Source organism: Triticum urartu, chromosome 6A, assembly GCF_056163025.1.
Source record: "Triticum urartu cultivar PI428250 chromosome 6A, HENAU_Tu73, whole genome shotgun sequence".
In the NCBI taxonomy this organism is placed as follows: Eukaryota; Viridiplantae; Streptophyta; class Magnoliopsida; order Poales; family Poaceae; genus Triticum; species Triticum urartu.
This window is the reverse complement of record NC_141878.1, coordinates 297757750-297775808: the sequence shown is the minus strand read 5'-3', so window position 1 is coordinate 297775808 and position 18059 is coordinate 297757750.

Here is an 18059-nt window from a genome sequence, read left to right as displayed (position 1 = left end):
AAGTAAAGACCCAAATCATACAAGACGCTCCAAGCAAAACACATATCATGTGGCGAATAAAAATATAGCTCCAAGTAAAGTTACCGATAGAAGTAGACGAAAGAGGGGATGCCTTCCGGGGCATCCCAAGCATTGGATTTTAGGTGTCTTTAGATTATATTGGGGGTGCCATGGGCATCCCCAAGCTTAGGCTCTTGCCTCTCCTTTTTTCCATAATCCATGAAATCTTTACCCAAAACTTGAGAACTTCACAACACAAAACTTAAAGTAGAAAATCTCGTGAGCTCCGTTAGCGAAAGAAAACAAAAGACCACTTCAAGGTACTGTAATGAACTCATTCTTTATTTATATTGGTGTTATTCCTACTGTATTCCAACTTCTCTATGGTTTATAAACTATTTTACTAGCCATAGATTCATCAAAATAAGCAAACAACACATGAAAAACAGAATCTGTCAAAAATAGAACAGTCTGTAGTAATCTGTAGCTAGCGCAAGATCTGGAACCCCAGAAATTCTAAAATAAATTGCTGGACGTGTAGAATTTATCTACTAATCATCTGAAAAATAATTAACTAAATATCACTTTCCAAATAAAAATGGCAGTAGTTCTCATGAGCGCTAAAGTTTCAGTTTTTTACAGCAAGTGTAACAAGACTTTCCCCAAGTCTTCCCAACGGTTCTACTTGGCACAAACACTAATTAAACACAAAAAACACAAGATAAAAAGAGGCTAGATAAATTATTTATTACTAAACAGGATAAAAAAGCAAGGAATAAAAATAAAATTGGGTTGCCTTCCAACAAGCGCTATCGTTTAACGCCCCTAGCTAGGGATAGCAAGCAAGGATAGATCTAGGTATTGCCATCTTTGGTAGGTAATTCTTCGATGAGGCATCTACCATCTTTAGGAATTTATTTACTTTTATTGATTATCAAATTTTTAGGCACAAGATCGAAAAAATCATTTGTAACAAATGGTTCCTTAATGATAGCAAAAAGATTGGGATGAACACTTATAGATTTGAGATCCGCGGTTTCTTTACTAGAGCATTCACCCTTATTCTTAGGAACATACATAAGCTTGGAAATTTTAGTAGGAGGACTTGGAGTGTTCTTTACAGAAGAAAAGGCGGTTCCCAAGTTGGCAATAATATCCTCAAGTTTATCAATTCTAGTAGAATCGTGATTTATTTTCTCATTAACTATGGGTTCCTTCTCTTTAATATTTTTCAAAGTGACTCCTACTTTAGATCTATATTGAGAGATTCGGTTGTGGATCTTTTTATCCAAATTTTCAATTAACTCTACGGTAGCAACCTTATTTTCAATAATTTCAAGTATTTGCATTACATGCTCCAAAGTTAATACAATTCCACTAACCAAAAGAGGGGGTGAGCCAAACAAATCTATCATAGCATTATAAGAATCAAAAGTATGGCTACCCAAGAAGTTCCCTCCAGTAATTGCTTCCTGGTAGATCTATTTTGAGCATTGCAAATTCTATACCAAGCATCTTTTAGATTTTATCCCTCCCTTTGCTTAAAATTTAGGATTTCACTCTCGGGAGACAACGGAGAAGATAAGGGACTAGCCACAACGACAAGCAAGCAAACTAACACACAACAAAACAAAAAACAAAGCGGGCAAAAAGAGGCAAATAGAGAAAGAGAGGGATGATAGAGACAGAGCGGGCGAATAAAACTTTAAGGGTGAAGTGGGGGAGAGGAAAACGAGAGGCATATGCAAATAATGTAATGCGGGAGACAAGGGTATGTGATGGGTACTTGGTATGTTGACTTTTGCGTAGACCTCCCGAGCAACGGCGCCAGAAATCTTTCTTGCTACCTCTTGAGCACTGCATTAGTTTTCCCCGAAGAGGAAGGGATGATGCAGCAAAGTAGCGTAAGTGTTTCCCTCAGTTTTTGAGAACCAAGGTATCAATCTAGTAGGAGGCTACGCGCGAGTCCCTCGTACCTGCACAAAACAAATAAATCCTCGCAACCAACGCGAATAGGGGTTGTCAATCCCTACACGGCCACTTACGAGAGTGAGATATGATAAGATAATATTTTTGGTATTTTTGTGATAAAGATGCAAAGTAAAATAAAGGCAAAGTAAAGAGCAAAGGAAATAACTAAGTAGTAGGAGATTAATATGATAAAGATAGACCCGGGGGCCATAGGTTTCACTAGTGGCTTCTCTCGAGAGCATAATGTAGGATCGAAAGTATGTCTAGAGGGGGGGTGATTAGACTACTTGACAAAATAAAACTTAACCTTTTCCCAATTTCAGTTCTTGGCAGATTTTAGCTATTTTAGGACAAGTCAAGAAATAATCACACAATTCAAGCAAGCATGCAAAGAGTATATTGGCAGCGGAAAGTAAAGCATGCAACTTGCAAGAATGTAAAGGGAAGGGTTTGGAGAAATCAAACGCAATTGGAGACACGGATGTTTTTCCCGTGGTTCGGATAGGTGGTGCTATCCTACATCCACGTTGATGGAGACTTCAACCCACGAAGGGTAACGGTTGCGCGAGTCCACACACGGCTCCACCCAAGGGTAACGGTTGCGCGAGTCCACATAGGGCTCCACCCACAAAGGGTCCATGAAGAAGCAACCACCCACAAAGGGTCCACTAAGAAGCAACCTTGTCTATCCCACCATGGCCATCGCCCACACAAGACTTGCCTCACTAGCGGTAGATCTTCACGAAGTAGGCGATCTCCTTGCCCTTACAAACTCCTTGGTTCAACTCCGCAATCTTGTCGGAGGCTCCCAAGTGACACCTAGCCAATCTAGGAGACACCACTCTCCAAGAAGTAACAAATGGTGTGTAGGTAATGAACTCCTTGCTCTTGTGCTTCAAATGATAGTCTCCCCAACACTCAACTCTCTCTCATAGGATTTGGATTTAGTGGAAAGAAGATTTGAGTGGAAAGCAACTTGGGAAGGCTAGAGATCAAGATTCATATGATAGGAATGGAATGTCTTGGTCTCAACACATGAGTAGGTGGTTCTCTCTCAGAACATATGAATTGCAATGGTGTGTGTGTTCTGATGGCTCTCTCATCGAATGAGAAGGAGGTGGAGGCGTATATATAGCCTCCACACAAAATCCAACCGTTACACACAGTTTTCCAATCTTGGTGGGACCGAATCAATAAACTCGGTCGGACCGAAAATGTAAACCTAGTGACCGTTAGAGATTTTCGGTGGGACTGACATGCAACTCGGTAGGACCGATGTGGTTAGGGTTTGGGCATAACGTAATCTCGGTGAGACCGATTACACAAACTCGGTGAGACCGAATTTGGTAATTAGCTAACCAGAGAGTTGGTCAGGTAAACACGGTGGGACCGATTTGCTCTTTCAGTGAGACCGAGTGGAACTCGGTGAGACCGAAAAGTTTCAAAGGGGAAACACTGAGTTTATATTGCAATCTCGATGGGACCGATTCGCTCTTTCGGTGAGACCAAAAAGTTACGAAAGGGAAACAGAGAGTTTGCAATCCCATCTCGGTGAGACCGAGATCCTTATCGGTAGAACCGAATTGCTAGGGTTTGGCAGTGGCTAATGACAAGTGAAACTCGGTGGCGCCGGATAGGAAGAATCGGTAGGACCGAGTTTGGCTTAGGGTTTAGGTTAAATGTGGATATGGGAAAGTAGTTGAGGGTTTTGGAGCATATCACTAAGTACATGAATCAAGAGGCTCATTAAGCAACACCTCATCCCTCCTTGATAGTATTGGCTTTTCCTAAAGACTCAATGTGATCTTGGATCACTAAAATATAAAATGAAGAGTCTTGAGCTTTTGAGCTTGAGCCAATCCTTTTTCCTTAGCATTTTGAGGGTTCCACTTTCACATCCATGCCATGCTAATCATTGAGCTTTCCTGAAATAGTCATCTTGGAATAGCATTAGCTCAATGAGCTATATGTTGTTATGAATTACCAAAACCACCTAGGGATAGTTGCACTTTCAGTCTCCCCCTTTTTGGTAATTGATGACAACATATAGATCAAAGCTTCGACAAATGATAATAAACATGAAATATATCATCGCTTTGAGAAGTATGTGATAAGTAAGAGCTCCCCCTAAATTTGTGCATATTTAAAATTTGCTTTGGACTGCAAATGCACAAGGAGTTAGAGTCATGGCTTACTCTTCCATGTCACATACATCTTGGTGGAGCGCTTAAAATGATAAGAATAAAATACACGCACTCATCACCAAGAATAGTGAATGATCACATAAGATAGATAAGATAATAGCATTAAGCAAGCATTAAGTGTAGCTTATGATCAAACACATGATCATCAATGTCTCACAAATAATGACGTAGTATCTTAAGCACTCAAAAGCAAACAAGTTTGAAAAACCACCAAATAAAGCAAGAGAGAAAAGCAACACACTCTCTCTCGAAGCCTATGATCTATACATTTTTCTCCCCCTTTGGCAACAAGTTACCAAAAAGTTTCTAGAAAATGCATAGTACTAGATCGACGCTCAGGCTAGATCTTCAGGTGGTGGTGGAGTCCGGATCACTCCAAGGACGAAGGCTTCGGTAGATGCTAAAGTAGACGCTGGAGTTGGAGCTGAAGTAGATGCTGGAGCTAGTGGAACTGAGGCTGTGGCTGGTGCTGAGGTGGTGGCTCTTGTGTCAGCAACTGGCACGGCAGACGACCTCGGACCTCTTGGCACTCTGGCAAAGGCATGAGTAGTAGTCCTGCCTCTCCTCTCCTGCATATCATCTTGGAGCTGCTCCACTTCAGACTGAACTTCCGTTACTTTGACATCCAAGTCATAGAACTTCTGTTCCATGATTCTCTTTAGGCTCTGCTGATTCTGAGTGAGGGTGGCCAGACTTTGCTCAATCCTCAGTGTGGATGCAATCAAGTAACCAAGCTGCTCTTGTTTAGTCTTCAAGAAATACTCAGATGCCTCCTCTTGAGTTGGCATCTTGGCAGCTTTCTCCTTCCTCGCCTTCTCCTTCTTTGCGTAAGCTTGTGCAGACGATGGCTCGTTCTCAGTCATCACAACTTCATTGTTCTCAAAATCTGGACGGATGGGCAAATGTTCCTTGCCCAATAAATATATGCCCGTGCCCATCTTGGAGTTGATGAGCTCCTGAATTTGAGGGGCATATCCGCAACTCCTCTTCTGATCTGCTGCAGTCCTCTTGATTGTTTCCACTATGAGGCTCATCACTTTGAACTTCTGAGGCACATCAAACACATGTAGCAAGTTGATAGCATGGCCTCTGATCATCTTGTGATCACCTGACTTAGGCAATAACGTGTGCCTCAAGATCCAATTGATAGTCGGGAGCCCTGACAGAAGGTAATGTACTGAGCCAAACTTGAAAGTATCAAGTGCTTCATTTGGGATCTCCTTGTACATATTTGACATTGAGTTGTGGTCCATCTTCTTCTTGGCATAGATGTCCATGTCATCATCATGCTCCTCTGGGGCATTAATCAACTTTGCCCATTCCTCAACAGTGGATTGGTACCTCGTACCCTCAGACATCCATGTGATCCTCCCATCTGGATAAAAGTGAGCTGTGGAGTAGAACTGCATGATAAGTTCCTCGTTCCACTTTGTGAGCTTCTGCCCAACAAAGTCAGCTACTCCACAAGCTATGAAGCTGTCTTGCACTCCAGGATAGTGCTCCTCATTGTCCTTGATGTATGTCCAATCAACCCATCGCATATCACAGACAATGGGCTTCTTATCTAGCAGCACTGTCTCATAAAAATCCTGCTGCTCCTTGGTGTGAAACCTGTAGTCAACTGCTGTCCTTCTCCTTGAAGCATACGGGTTTGCTTCTCTCCATTTCCTCAGCCCTGAATCCCTCCTGAGCTTCATATCCTCAGCCATAGGATGAGCATCGTTGTGGTCTGGGATCTTGGGCTTTAGCTTCCTTAGGACATTCTCTTCCTCTTCTTCAGCAATAGTCTCAGGCACTGGGGCCTTGTTCTTCTCAGCTGCAGGAATGCTTCTTGTGTTCCTCTTTGGCTTTGGCTTTGGAGCTGGCTTGGCCTTGGAAGCAGCTCCCCCTGATTTTATGGCATCTCCCATTAGCTTGGGTGCCTTGGGTGCTGGTGCAGCTACTTCTTCTTCTTCTTCTTCCTCTTCCATGATGGAAGCTTTGCCAAGCACTCTAGCCACAGTCTTCTTCACCCTTTCCTTTCTTTTCTTGCTCTCAGCTGCAACTGGCTCTATGGGCTTCTCAGTTGACATTCTGGCCTTTGACATTGGCTGCCTGCCTGCTGGCCTTTTGATTTTCAGGCCTGGCTTAGTGCCTTGAGCTGGCTCAACTCTCTTGGAAGTGGCCTCTTCCTCTGCCACATAGTCTTCATCTTCGGAATCTGAAGTCCTCTTCTTCCTCTGTCTCATGGCAGCGTTTGGCAAGTTGCTAGGGGTGCTCCTGATGCCTTCATCAGAAGAGCTGGAGGGACTAGTGCCCTCACTCATGTGCACCTGCTGCTCTGACATGTTCTGGCTATCACTCTGGTCTGACATGCTGCAAGCTCTGACTGCTGACCCTGTGAACAGATTATAGATGAGGTAGAAAGGATGAGCATCACAAAATGCAGAGATTTTTGCAAAAAGAATGATCCAAAAACTTAGTTTTAGTTTCCCACTGAAATCATCTCGGATCTACCGATTTTCAAACTCGGTGATACCGAAGCAGTTTTGGAACCTAAACTAGTGAACTCGGTTGGACCGAGTCACAGTTCGGTGGCACCGAGACTGCTAGGGTTTCACAGAGTTCCAAAATCGGTCACACCAATAAGTAATTCTCGGTCAGACTGAGTCTCACTTGTGCAATGGCATAAGCCAAATCGGTGGGACCGAGTTTTTCAACTCGGTGGGTCCGAGATGGTTTCGGCGGAAACCTAAACCTAGAATTTTCGAATCAAAGCTAATCTACGAGCGTTTTGACTGGATAGGAGTGTTTCAATCGTGGCAAGAATCATGAAGAACACAATGTGCTAGGAATCAGATTGGAGAATAACACAAATATAAGGTCCATACCCTAGTTCGGCGGGGACATGCTACGGCAGTAACGGCGGGGCAGAATTCCCGTTAACGGCGACGAAGACCAGCTACTCGATGCAGCTGGCGGCGAGAAGACGATCCGGAGACAACGAGGGCAGAGCAGGCTATCGCGCGGGCGAAGGGGTTCGGAGAAATTTCCAAAATTTTGCCCGTGACTATATATAGCCCGACCCTGTCAGTGTGACCGAGTGGAACAACTCGGTGGGACCGAGATTCATAACTGCAGGCAGTTACTGAAACTCGGTGTGACCGAAAGGTTCAAATCGGTTGCACCGAGATCGAAAACCTAGATCAACTTAATGATCTCGGTAGGACCGAAAGTGGAGTATCGGTCAGACCGAGAATCATAAAGAGGTTTTGGAAGTTTAAGTCTATGACGAATCGGGGACTCCGAGCGCTCCTCACACAGAGTGGTTCGAATCTGACTTGATCAAATTTTGTGATGCAGCATGAATAGAGTTTGAGACGAGAAAAGCATAGATAGCTAGAGGAGGTTCTTAGGCATTCTTGTCCATCCACTTGGCAAAAAGAAATAAAGCCGAACAATCAAAACAACAAGTGGATGTCCTCGAATGAGTAAAATATGCAACCAGCATGCTCACACAATAAGATGGCAAATGAAATATGTGGCAAGGCATGCACAACCAATTCTAGCATCTATCAAGCAATTTGCGATGACTAGGTCATCTATATATGAGTGAGTAAAGCTCCCCCTAGATGTGATATCCCCCCTAAGAGGGATGAACTAACCTTGGGTTTTGACGATGATGACTTCATGTAGATATTAAAGATGTGGATGCTCAATGTTGATGTAGATCTCTTGGAGCTATCCATTTGAGTGAATTGCACTTGCAATACCTACATGGGTTAGTCCCACAAGGAACAAACAAGGATATCCATAGACATAGAGTGATGCACACACAAGATGATGTCCATGAGAACTTTTAGGTTACCTTGTCCCTTGTCATACCAACAAGAGGGTTTGTGACTCCTTGAACTAGTGCATGATGTGGAAGTTCATTGCACTTGTTCTTGCCAAAATGATAAGAGTGAAGTATGTTGGCGCAGTCACCCTCAAGAACTCTCTAGTTCTTCTTCTTTTGGATCCACACCATCTTGATGGGAATCCTTGGAGTTGTAGTCGTACTTGATGAAGTGGAACTTGAAGTAGTCTTGGGAATCCACTTGACTAAGGTCTTAGGAGCTTCTTCAAATGCATCAATTTCCTCTTGAAGCTTGTCCTTCCATTTTTGCTTGTAGTCTTGTGGTGGAAGATCATCTTGAGCTTGTGTCCCCTTGAAAGAAGCATCATACTTCTCTTGTTGAGGGACAAACTTTGTCTTGGGGTATTGATCTTCTTCCCACTCAACTCCATTGGCATTGAACTTTCGTTCAAAACCAACACCTTGATTCTTCCGGTGCATTCCTTGCTTGCGCACAATTTCCTCGAATTGCTTACTCCCGGCAAGGCTTTTGTACACTCCTTTCTCTATAATCCCTTCAATAAGCTATTTTCTTGCTCAAGTGTAACTTGGATAAGAGAATCATTAGTGGAATCAAGAGAACTACTAGAAGCAACAATATTGGATTTAGCATGACCATTGTTACTACTAGAGGAAGAATCTGTCTTGTTACTAGACTTGTCTTGAGGCATGTAAGTAGATAAGAGTAAACGCTTGACAATGTAAGAAGAACTTTTCTTGCGGAGATCATCATTGATTGCCTTTAAGAACTCATGCTCTTGCTCAAGATTGAGCTTTCCAAAGCGTAATTTCTCATGAGCTCTTAAAAGTTCTCGATGATCTTCGAAGATGATTTCATGAGCTAACTTAAGAGTGTTTAGTTCTTTAGTTAGAGCCTCAATTTTCTCCGTATCATTGTCATTCGTTTTATCTTGATTAGCATGTTTAATTGACGTTTCATCATAGTATTCATCACTAGAGTTGTCAACAAGCAAATCATCACCTAACAAGTCATCTTCATCACTATGGAAATCAACATACTCGGGGTGTGTTACCTTAGGACCTTTGGCCATGAAGCATCTTCCAATTCCTTCATTTGGTGAGTCAAATATGTCGTAGCAGTTCGTTGACAAAAGTGCTAGACCGGCAACACCTTCATCTTGAGTATCTTCGGAGTCGGAGTGATAACTTCTCTCGGAGTGGCTGTCGGAGTCGGAGCCGGATACCCATTCACCAACATGAGCTTGATGTCTTCGTCTTGTATAGCTCCTTGATGATTTTTCCTTCCTTTCCGAATCCTTGCTTCTCCGTGAGTATCTTCGTTCATAACGATCATCTCTACTCCTTCTCTCTCTTGGTGGTGATCCTTTGCTTCTTCTTTTTGGAGAATCTTCTCTTCTCTTGTAGGGAGCCATACACTCATTGGAATAGTGTCCGGGTCTTCCACAAATGTAGCAGTTTCACTCTCGACTAGAAGATCTTTTGTCATTGTAGGACCTTGACTTGGAGCTTCTATCTTTGCTTCTACTCTTGTAGAACTTGTTGAAGTTCTTCACCATTAAGCTCAATTCTTCATTGAAGTCTTGTTTCTCACTTGATGATGTAGGGGCTTCACATGAGGCTTTATAGGCACCACTTGATTTGTTGTGAAGTTCCTCTTTATCCTTAAGTGACATCTCATGAGCAACAATTCTTCCAATCACCTCCGTTGGCTTGAGATCTTTGTAATTGGGCATCATTTGGATCAATGTGCACACGGTGTCATATTTTCCATCCAAGGCTCTTAGAATTTTCTTAATGATGAATCTATCGGTCATCTCTTCACTTCCTAAGCCGGCAATCTCATTTGTGATGAGAGCAAGCCTAGAGTACATTTCAGCGACACCTTCACCATCCTTCATCTTGAACTTGTCAAGTTGGCTTTGAAGCACATCCAACTTGGATTCCTTGACGGAGTCGGTACCTTCGTGCATATCAATCAAAGTGTCCCATATTTCCTTTGGATTCTCAAGACGGCTGATTTTGTTGAATTCTTCGGGGCATAATCCGTTGAAGAGAATATCACAAGCTTGAGCATTATATTGCAACATCTTCAACTCATCCGCGGTAGCTTCACGGTTTGGTTCTCTCCCATCAAAGAAATCACCTTGCAAACCAACACACACAATAGCCCAAACGGCGGGGTTATGTCCAAGAATATGCATTTTCATTTTATGCTTCCAACTAGCAAAATTAGTACCATCAAAGTAAGGACCTCTACGGTGACAATTTCCCTCGATAGACGCCATACTCTCCTAGGTTGTGAAACCAAGGCTATGACCACCAAAGCTATGGAGATCAAGGAAAATGGAGACCAAAGCTCTGATACCACTTGTAGGATCGAAAGTATGTCTAGAGGGGGGGTGATTAGACTACATGACAAAATAAAACTTAACCTTTTCCCAATTTTAGTTCTCGGCAGATTTTAGCTATTTTAGGACAAGTCAATCAATCATCACACAATTCAAGCAAGAATGCAAAGAGTATATTGGCAGCGGAAAGTAAAGCATGCAACTTGCAAGAATGTAAAGGGAAGGGTTTGGAGAAATCAAACACAATTGGAGACACGGATGTTTTTCCCGTGGTTCGGATAGGTGGTGCTATCCTACATCCACGTTGATGGAGACTTCAACCCACGAAGGGTAACGGTTGCGCGGGTCCACACAGGGCTCCACCCAAGGGTAACGGTTGCGCGAGTCCACACAGGGCTCCACCCACGAAGGGTCCATGAAGAAGCAACCACCCACAAAGGGTCCACGAAGAAGCAACCTTGTCTATCCCACCATGGCCCTCGCCCACACAGGACTTGCCTCACTAGCGGTAGATCTTCACGAAGTAGGCGATCTCCTTGCCCTTACAAACTCCTTGGTTCAACTCCACAATCTTGTCGGAGGCTCCCAAGTGACACCTAGCCAATCTAGGAGACACCACTCTCCAAGAAGTAACAAATGGTGTGTAGGTAATGAACTCCTTGCTCTTGTGCTTCAAATGATAGTCTCCCCAACACTCAACTCTCTCTCATAGGATTTGGATTTAGTGGAAAGAAGATTTAGTGGAAAGCAACTTGGGAAGGCTAGAGATCAAGATTCATATGATAGGAATGGAATGTCTTGGTCTCAACACATGAGTAGGTGGTTCTCTCTCAGAACATATGAATTGGAATGGTGTGTCTGTTCTGATGGCTCTCTCATCGAATGAGAAGGAGGTGGAGGGGTATATATAGCCTCCACACAAAATCCAACCGTTACACACAGTTTTCCAATCTCGGTGGGACCGAATCAACAAACTCGGTCAGACCGAAAATGTAAACCTAGTGACCGTTAGAGATTTCGGTGGGACTGACATGCAACTCGGTAGGACCGATGTGGTTAGGGTTTGGGCATAACGTAATCTCGGTGAGACCGATTACACAAACTCGGTGAGACCGAATTTGGTAATTAGCTAACCAGAGAGTTGGTTAGGTAAACTCGGTGGGACCAATTTGCTCTTTCGGTGAGACCGAGTGGAACTCGGTGAGACCGAAAAGTTACAAAGGGGAAACACTGAGTTTACATTGCAATCTCGGTGGGACCGATTCGCTCTTTCGGTGAGACCGAAAAGTTACGAAAGGGAAACAGAGAGTTTGCAATCCCATCTCGGTGAGACCGAGATCCTTATCGGTAGAACTGAATTGCTAGGGTTTGGCAGTGGCTAATGACAAGTGAAACTCGATGGTGCCGGATAGGAAGAATCGGTAGGACCGAGTTTGGCTTAGGGTTTAGGTCAAATGTGGATATGGGAAAGTAGTTGAGGGTTTTGGAGCATATCACTAAGCACATGAAGCAAGAGGCTCATTAAGCAAAACCTCATCCCTCCTTGATAGTATTGGCTTTTACTAAAGACTCAATGTGATCTTGGATCACTAAAATATAAAATGAAGAGTCTTGAGCTTTTGAGCTTGAGCCAATCCTTTTTCCTTAGCATTTTGATGGTTCCACTTTCACATCCATGCCATGCCAATCATTGAGCTTTCCTGAAATAGTCATCTTGGAATAGCATTAGCTCAATGAGCTATATGTTGTTATGAATTACCAAAACCACCTAGGGATAGTTGCACTTTCACATAAGTATTCTATGGTGGGTGAACAAATTACTGTTGAGCAATTGACAGAATTGAGCGTAATTATGAGAATATCTAGGCATGATCATGTATATAGGCATACGGTCCGAGACAAGTAGACCGAGTCCTGTCTGCATCTACTACTATTACTCCACTCATCGACCGCTATCCAGCATGCATCTAGAGTATTAAGTTACAAATAGAGTAACGCCTTAAGCAAGATGACATGATGTAGAGGGATAAACTCATGCAATATGATGAAAACCCCATCTTGTTATCCTCGATGGCAACAATACAATATGTGCCTTGTTGCCCCTGCTGTCACTGGGAAAGGACACCACAAGATTGAACCCAAAGCTAAGCACTTCTCTCATTACAAAAAAGATCAATCTAGTAGGCCAAACCAAACTGATAATTCGAAGAGACTTGCAAAGATAACCAATCATACATAAAAGAATTCAGAGAAGATTAAAATATTGTTCATAGATAGACTTGATCATAAAACAACAATTCTTCGGTCTCAACAAACACACTACAAAAAGAAGATTACATCGAATAGTTCACAAGAGAGGGGGAGAACATTGTATTGAGATCCAAAAAGAGAGAAGAAACCATCTAGCTAATAACTATGGACCCATAGGTCTTATGTAAACTACTCACACTTCATCGGAGGGGCTATGGTGTTGATGTAGAAGCCCTCCGTGATCGATGCCCCCTCCGACGGAGCTCCGGAACAGGCCCCAAGATGGGATCTCGTGGATACATAAAGTTGAGGCGGTGGAATTAGGTTTTTGGCTCAGTATCTGATCGTTTGGGGGTAAGTAGGTATATATAGGAGGAAGGAGTACGTCAGTGGAGCCACAAGGGCCCCACGAGGGTGGAGGGTGCGCCTGGGGGGGGGGGGGGTAGGCGCGCCCCCTACCTCGTGGCCTCCTCTTTTGTGTCTTGACGTAGGGTCCAAATCTCCCAGGTCTTGTTTGTTGAGAAAATCACGTTCCCGAAGGTTTCATTCCGTTTGGACTCCGTTTGATATTCCTTTTCTTCGAAACCCTAAAACAGGCAAAAAACAGCAATTCTGGGCTGGGCCTCCGTTTAATAGGTTAGTCACAAAAATAATATAAAAGTGGATAATAAAGCACAATAATGTCCAAAGCAGTAGATAATATAGCATGGAGCAATCAAAAATTATAGATACGTTGGAGACGTATTAGTCCACAGCAACGGCTTCACGCGGGCCATGTCATAGGTTAAGTGGTCCATTCCCAACCCCTCTGGTTCATCCGCCGTCGATCTCTTCGACGGCCCTGCCACTGATCTCCTCCGCCAAGTGGTCAAGGATTCGCAATCTTTATAGGCCATCGAGCCCATTTTGTCATTTCTGAAGGACACGTTCTACGGCGTCGGCTTGGGATCATCAATTGCCAAGTCAGATATCATCGACCATGACAACGACCACGAGGAGGGCACCCACGAAGGTTCTTCCAAGGTGAAACGGCCCATCTGTGACATTAGAGAGTGCACCATGAGTCTATGCTCTTCCAACTGGAAGGATCCCGTCCATGAAATGTGAGGCAACATTCTGTCAGGGAAAATAAAACCTATGGGATCACAGGGAATCCCTACTACGGTTGACGGGACGCGGGGCTGCGGAAAGAGCAGGTTTAGAAGATCAACGCGGGTGAACTTTATCTAGGTTCAGGCAGCAAGCGATGTGTAATACCCTAATCATGCTTTGGTGTATATTTGGTGTTCTTGAGTTCTTGAACTAGTTGTGGTGCATCCTAGCCCAAAAACTCCGAATCCTTCCTAAGTATGTCTCAGGCCTCCTTTTATAGTCAAAGGGGTTCGCCACAGTGGCACACAACAGGTGGAAAGTATCTATAGAGTACAAGTCTATCTCCAGGGACCATAGGACAAACTCATTTAATGCGATGCCGATGTGCCCTCTTGCTTTACTGGGACGGCACAGGAGCTCGTCTTGTCCGTCGCCGCCTTGCCTTGCTTCAACACACGTCCAAGCTAACGAGGCATGCAGCGCCACGCTGGCTGGCTACTGCGCTAGTGCGGTGGCAGGGTCTTCCCAAAGATCTGTATGCCACCACGCAGGTGCTTGCCTGGTTGGCCCAGAAGTTGCATACTGCCACGTAGGTGTGTGCCTAGTTGGCAGGCTGGCTGCTGCATCAGAACGGCCATGGGGCAATGATACCTTGGTAAGTGCAAGCCTGGTTGTGGCCCTACAGATATCCCCGGCAAGGGTCTTGCCGGGTTTCTATGGTCGTCCCCGGCAAGGATCTTGTCGGGGTCTTCACCTTCTGGTTCTTACCCAGTCTTGAAGGCCCCTATTTATCACAAAGATCTGCATGCCACCATGTAGGCACTCTCGAGCCTTGGTCTTGATGTTGTCGATGGCGTCATAATCCTCAAGCTCAAATGTAGCGGTGTCGATGGTGATGGGCAAGTTGCCCCAGCAAGCCTCTTGCCGGGGCAGTGTAGGTCGTCCCCGACAAGGCTCTTGCCGGGGGAAACCCCTCTTGCCCCATTGCTCTTCGCGCCTATGGCTTCAGCGCTGCTCAGGTAGTCTTGCATCTTCGTTTCCTCCGCCCCGCCAAGCGTGGTCGCAGCTGCGGCGCCGACTGCCCATGCACAAGTAAAGGGGTAGAGAACGCCCCTACTTTTATACACTGACAGGAGGCCCCAGGCCTGGGCCACACATAAGCGCAGAGCGTTCTTGGGCCAGGCCCAGAACGGTGCGCGGTCACACGTGGCAGGGTTTTAACTACGGTAACTCCTCCGCCAGTTGCGCTTCCCCACGACCCGCATTGAATGCATGACATGGGGGTTGTGCGTGGGGCGGCCCGCGTCTTCCCCATAAAAAGGAAGAAGTTGTAGGGGCGCGGCTCATTTACTAAGGGGACTTGGATCACGGCCTTTAAGGCGCCTGCACCCCACGACCATGGGGTGGAAAACGGTCACTTCACTTGTCTCCTCGATTCTGGCTCGCTCGCCACGTGTCTTTCCTACCTCAGGGAGGGTAGGTGATGGACACGGAGGGCACGGGCCTTAACGCCGAGGCAGGAAGCCCGGTCATTGCTGATTGGAGCAGCGGGTCGGCGCAGATTCCCCGTGCCTCTGGCGGCCGGATTGGTCGAGTGGGGCAGCCGCCCAGAGATTGGGGGGGGGGGGGCGAGCCCCGACCCTGCCCTCATGTAAGAAGGGGAGAAGGATGGCATCCTTCAACATTCATCTCCTTTCAGCCTGAGTCCTTCCTTCACTTCGCCATGGCGAGAGGTTGCGACGGTGCTTCAACGGTAGCGATGACGGCCTTTGCTCAACAGTGCGCCTCATCCCCGGAAGCTCATGGTGGCGGGGCCCGCTGCGAGAGGAGGAGGAAGGGGGTGTGGCCGAGGCCGCCGTGGTGCTCTGGGAGGGGAGGACGGGACGGTGCACCGACCGCGCCTCCGCCAGCGGCTCCTCCCCCAATGGGGGGCCACGTTGGAGACCAGCCCCCGTGAGTTCTTCATCAGGCTATATAAGCCAGTGCACGGACGCCTTCGCCTTCCCATTCCGTTCGCTCGGGAGATGGAGGTCGACCCGCCACAGGCCTTGAGGCTGCATATGAGGGGCTGCGGGAATGGCAGCATGTAGGTCGACGTCGACTTCCCCGCCCTCATGCCATGTATCTCCGCCGCGGGTGGAAAACATTCACCTATGCCCATAGCCTGTCAGAGGGTCTCGTCCTCCACTTCAAATTGATGGAGAACGGCCTACTCTCCGTCAAGGTTTTTGGGCAATTGGGAACTTGCCTAAGGTGTTGTGCGGAGAGCTCCACAGACAACGAAACCTCCTCCTCGGGCAAGAGTGATGAGGAGGACAGCGACAGCGACGACGAGGGCATCAAGCAGGAGGACTCCGGTTCCGACTCTAGCTGACCGCATCGCCCTCCTCACTCGGCCAAGCGCCTTGCCGATGGTCTTCCTCGTCAAGATCTCCTTTGGCGCATTTCCTGTTGCCTCCTCTCTGCTTTCACCTGCCGCACTTGGGAGGAAAGGAGCAAGAATGGAGATCACGGAGCACTTATCTTTATTTTAAATTGTAGGCATTTATATTTCTAGACAATGTAATCTCTCGAGCCCATGCTCGTGTCCTGTAACCTTCGTACTTATATCAGCATGTTAATGAAAAAGACTAGCCTTGCCGGGAACCTGCGCATGCGTACGTTCGTGCTAAGGCGAAACTCCTCCTTAATGTAAATAAGCGAGTCCTCCTAGCAAGCTGTCCTGCCGATACCCTCTGCGCCCGCTAGAGAATCACATATGTCGGGTTACAGACAAAGGGTCCAACCACTCCTCCACCTCCCTTTGCCAAGGGATACTTCACCCACTCCGACCGAAGCAGCGTTCGGTGTCGGGAATGGGAGCACCCGAGTTTTTTAAAGGAGAGTGGCGAGGTTTTCTAATGCACTAGTCACAGGTTACGAATACGAATGGGCAAGAGGTAAACTTCATCTGTTTGGTTTGCCGGGCGGTCTTCTTAGCTTCTCGTCGGAGCCGGGTTCTTGGCGGGATTGCGCGTCCTTTCCGTGGCTAAAAAGAAGAGAGGGCATGTGGCACCCCGATCCGCATGGAGCAGGGGGCCTTCGCACGTCAGCCCAGGATAACACCTGACACATGACAGGTCCATGATACAGCATTCCAGGTACAATAATATCCATCAAATACATGTGTATAAGGTTATGTCATTGATGAATACAATTATCTGGCATAGCCCTAAGGCTATTTAAATGGCGGTGGAACTCTTGGTTTAGCAGCTCATCAACTCTGGCTGGGCTGCACAACTCATAGGACTGGCAAGGTTACGGTCTAGCGCGACCAATCAAACCACTAGTAGGGTAAACCCTAGTAGTAGCACGGGTAATTTCCTAGTAGTAGCGCGGGGGATTGCGCTATAGCTAGGGCGCTACAACTAACTTTTAGCAGTAGCGCGGGCGGTACCTGCGCTATTGCTACTTCTAGTAGTAGTAGTGCGATTAACACCCGCGGTACTACTACTTAGTTGTAGCGTGGGGCTAACTAATTGAGAATTAAAAAAATCCATCCATGGCGGCTGCTTCTGCTGGGCGTCATCGTCCTCTCCATCCAGGGCTGCTACTTTTTTGGAAGGGATGAAATTGTCCATGGTGATACACCTCTCCTTTCCTACTGCTACGAAAAAAGACAAGGATTAGAAGAGGAAGAGATAGAGAGGAGTAGGTGCAGCAACTCACCGCTGCCGCCGGAGTTGAAGCCGAAACCCTGGATGACGACATGGATGGCGCTTTGCTCGATCTGGAAGATGAAGAGAAAGATAGATAGAGAGAGAGGGAGATTGAGAGGAGTAGGAAGAACAACTCACCTCTGGTTGTGTCCATGGCGGATCTGGTCGCCGCCATGGATGGCGCTCTGCTGGATCTCCCTCTCCTTCCAACATTAGAGAAGGAGGAGGAAGGAGGGGGAGGGGGGCTGCGGTGGGTGTGGAGGTTGCCGGATTTGGGGGAGGCATGAGGTGTGAGGCCGGCGGTGGTGGTGGATGAGGAAGGGAATCTTGGGTGGGAGGAAGAAGCGGAATGGGAGAGCCTATGGAGAGAGGGGGATAGTGAGGGAGAGAGGAGGGATTCGACCGAGGATATGGAGACTTCACCTACCTTGTACTTAGTAGTAGCGAGGGGTACAAACCCGCGCTACTACTATCAACTTAGTAGTAGCATGGGTTCATACCCCTCGCTACTACTATTGCATGTCTCGAGAGGGCACTGTAGAGACTGCTTAGTAGTAGCAAGGGTTAAAAACCCGCGGTACTACTATCAACTTAGTAGCAGCGAGGGGTAAAAAAGTGCGCTACTAGTAAGTAGCAG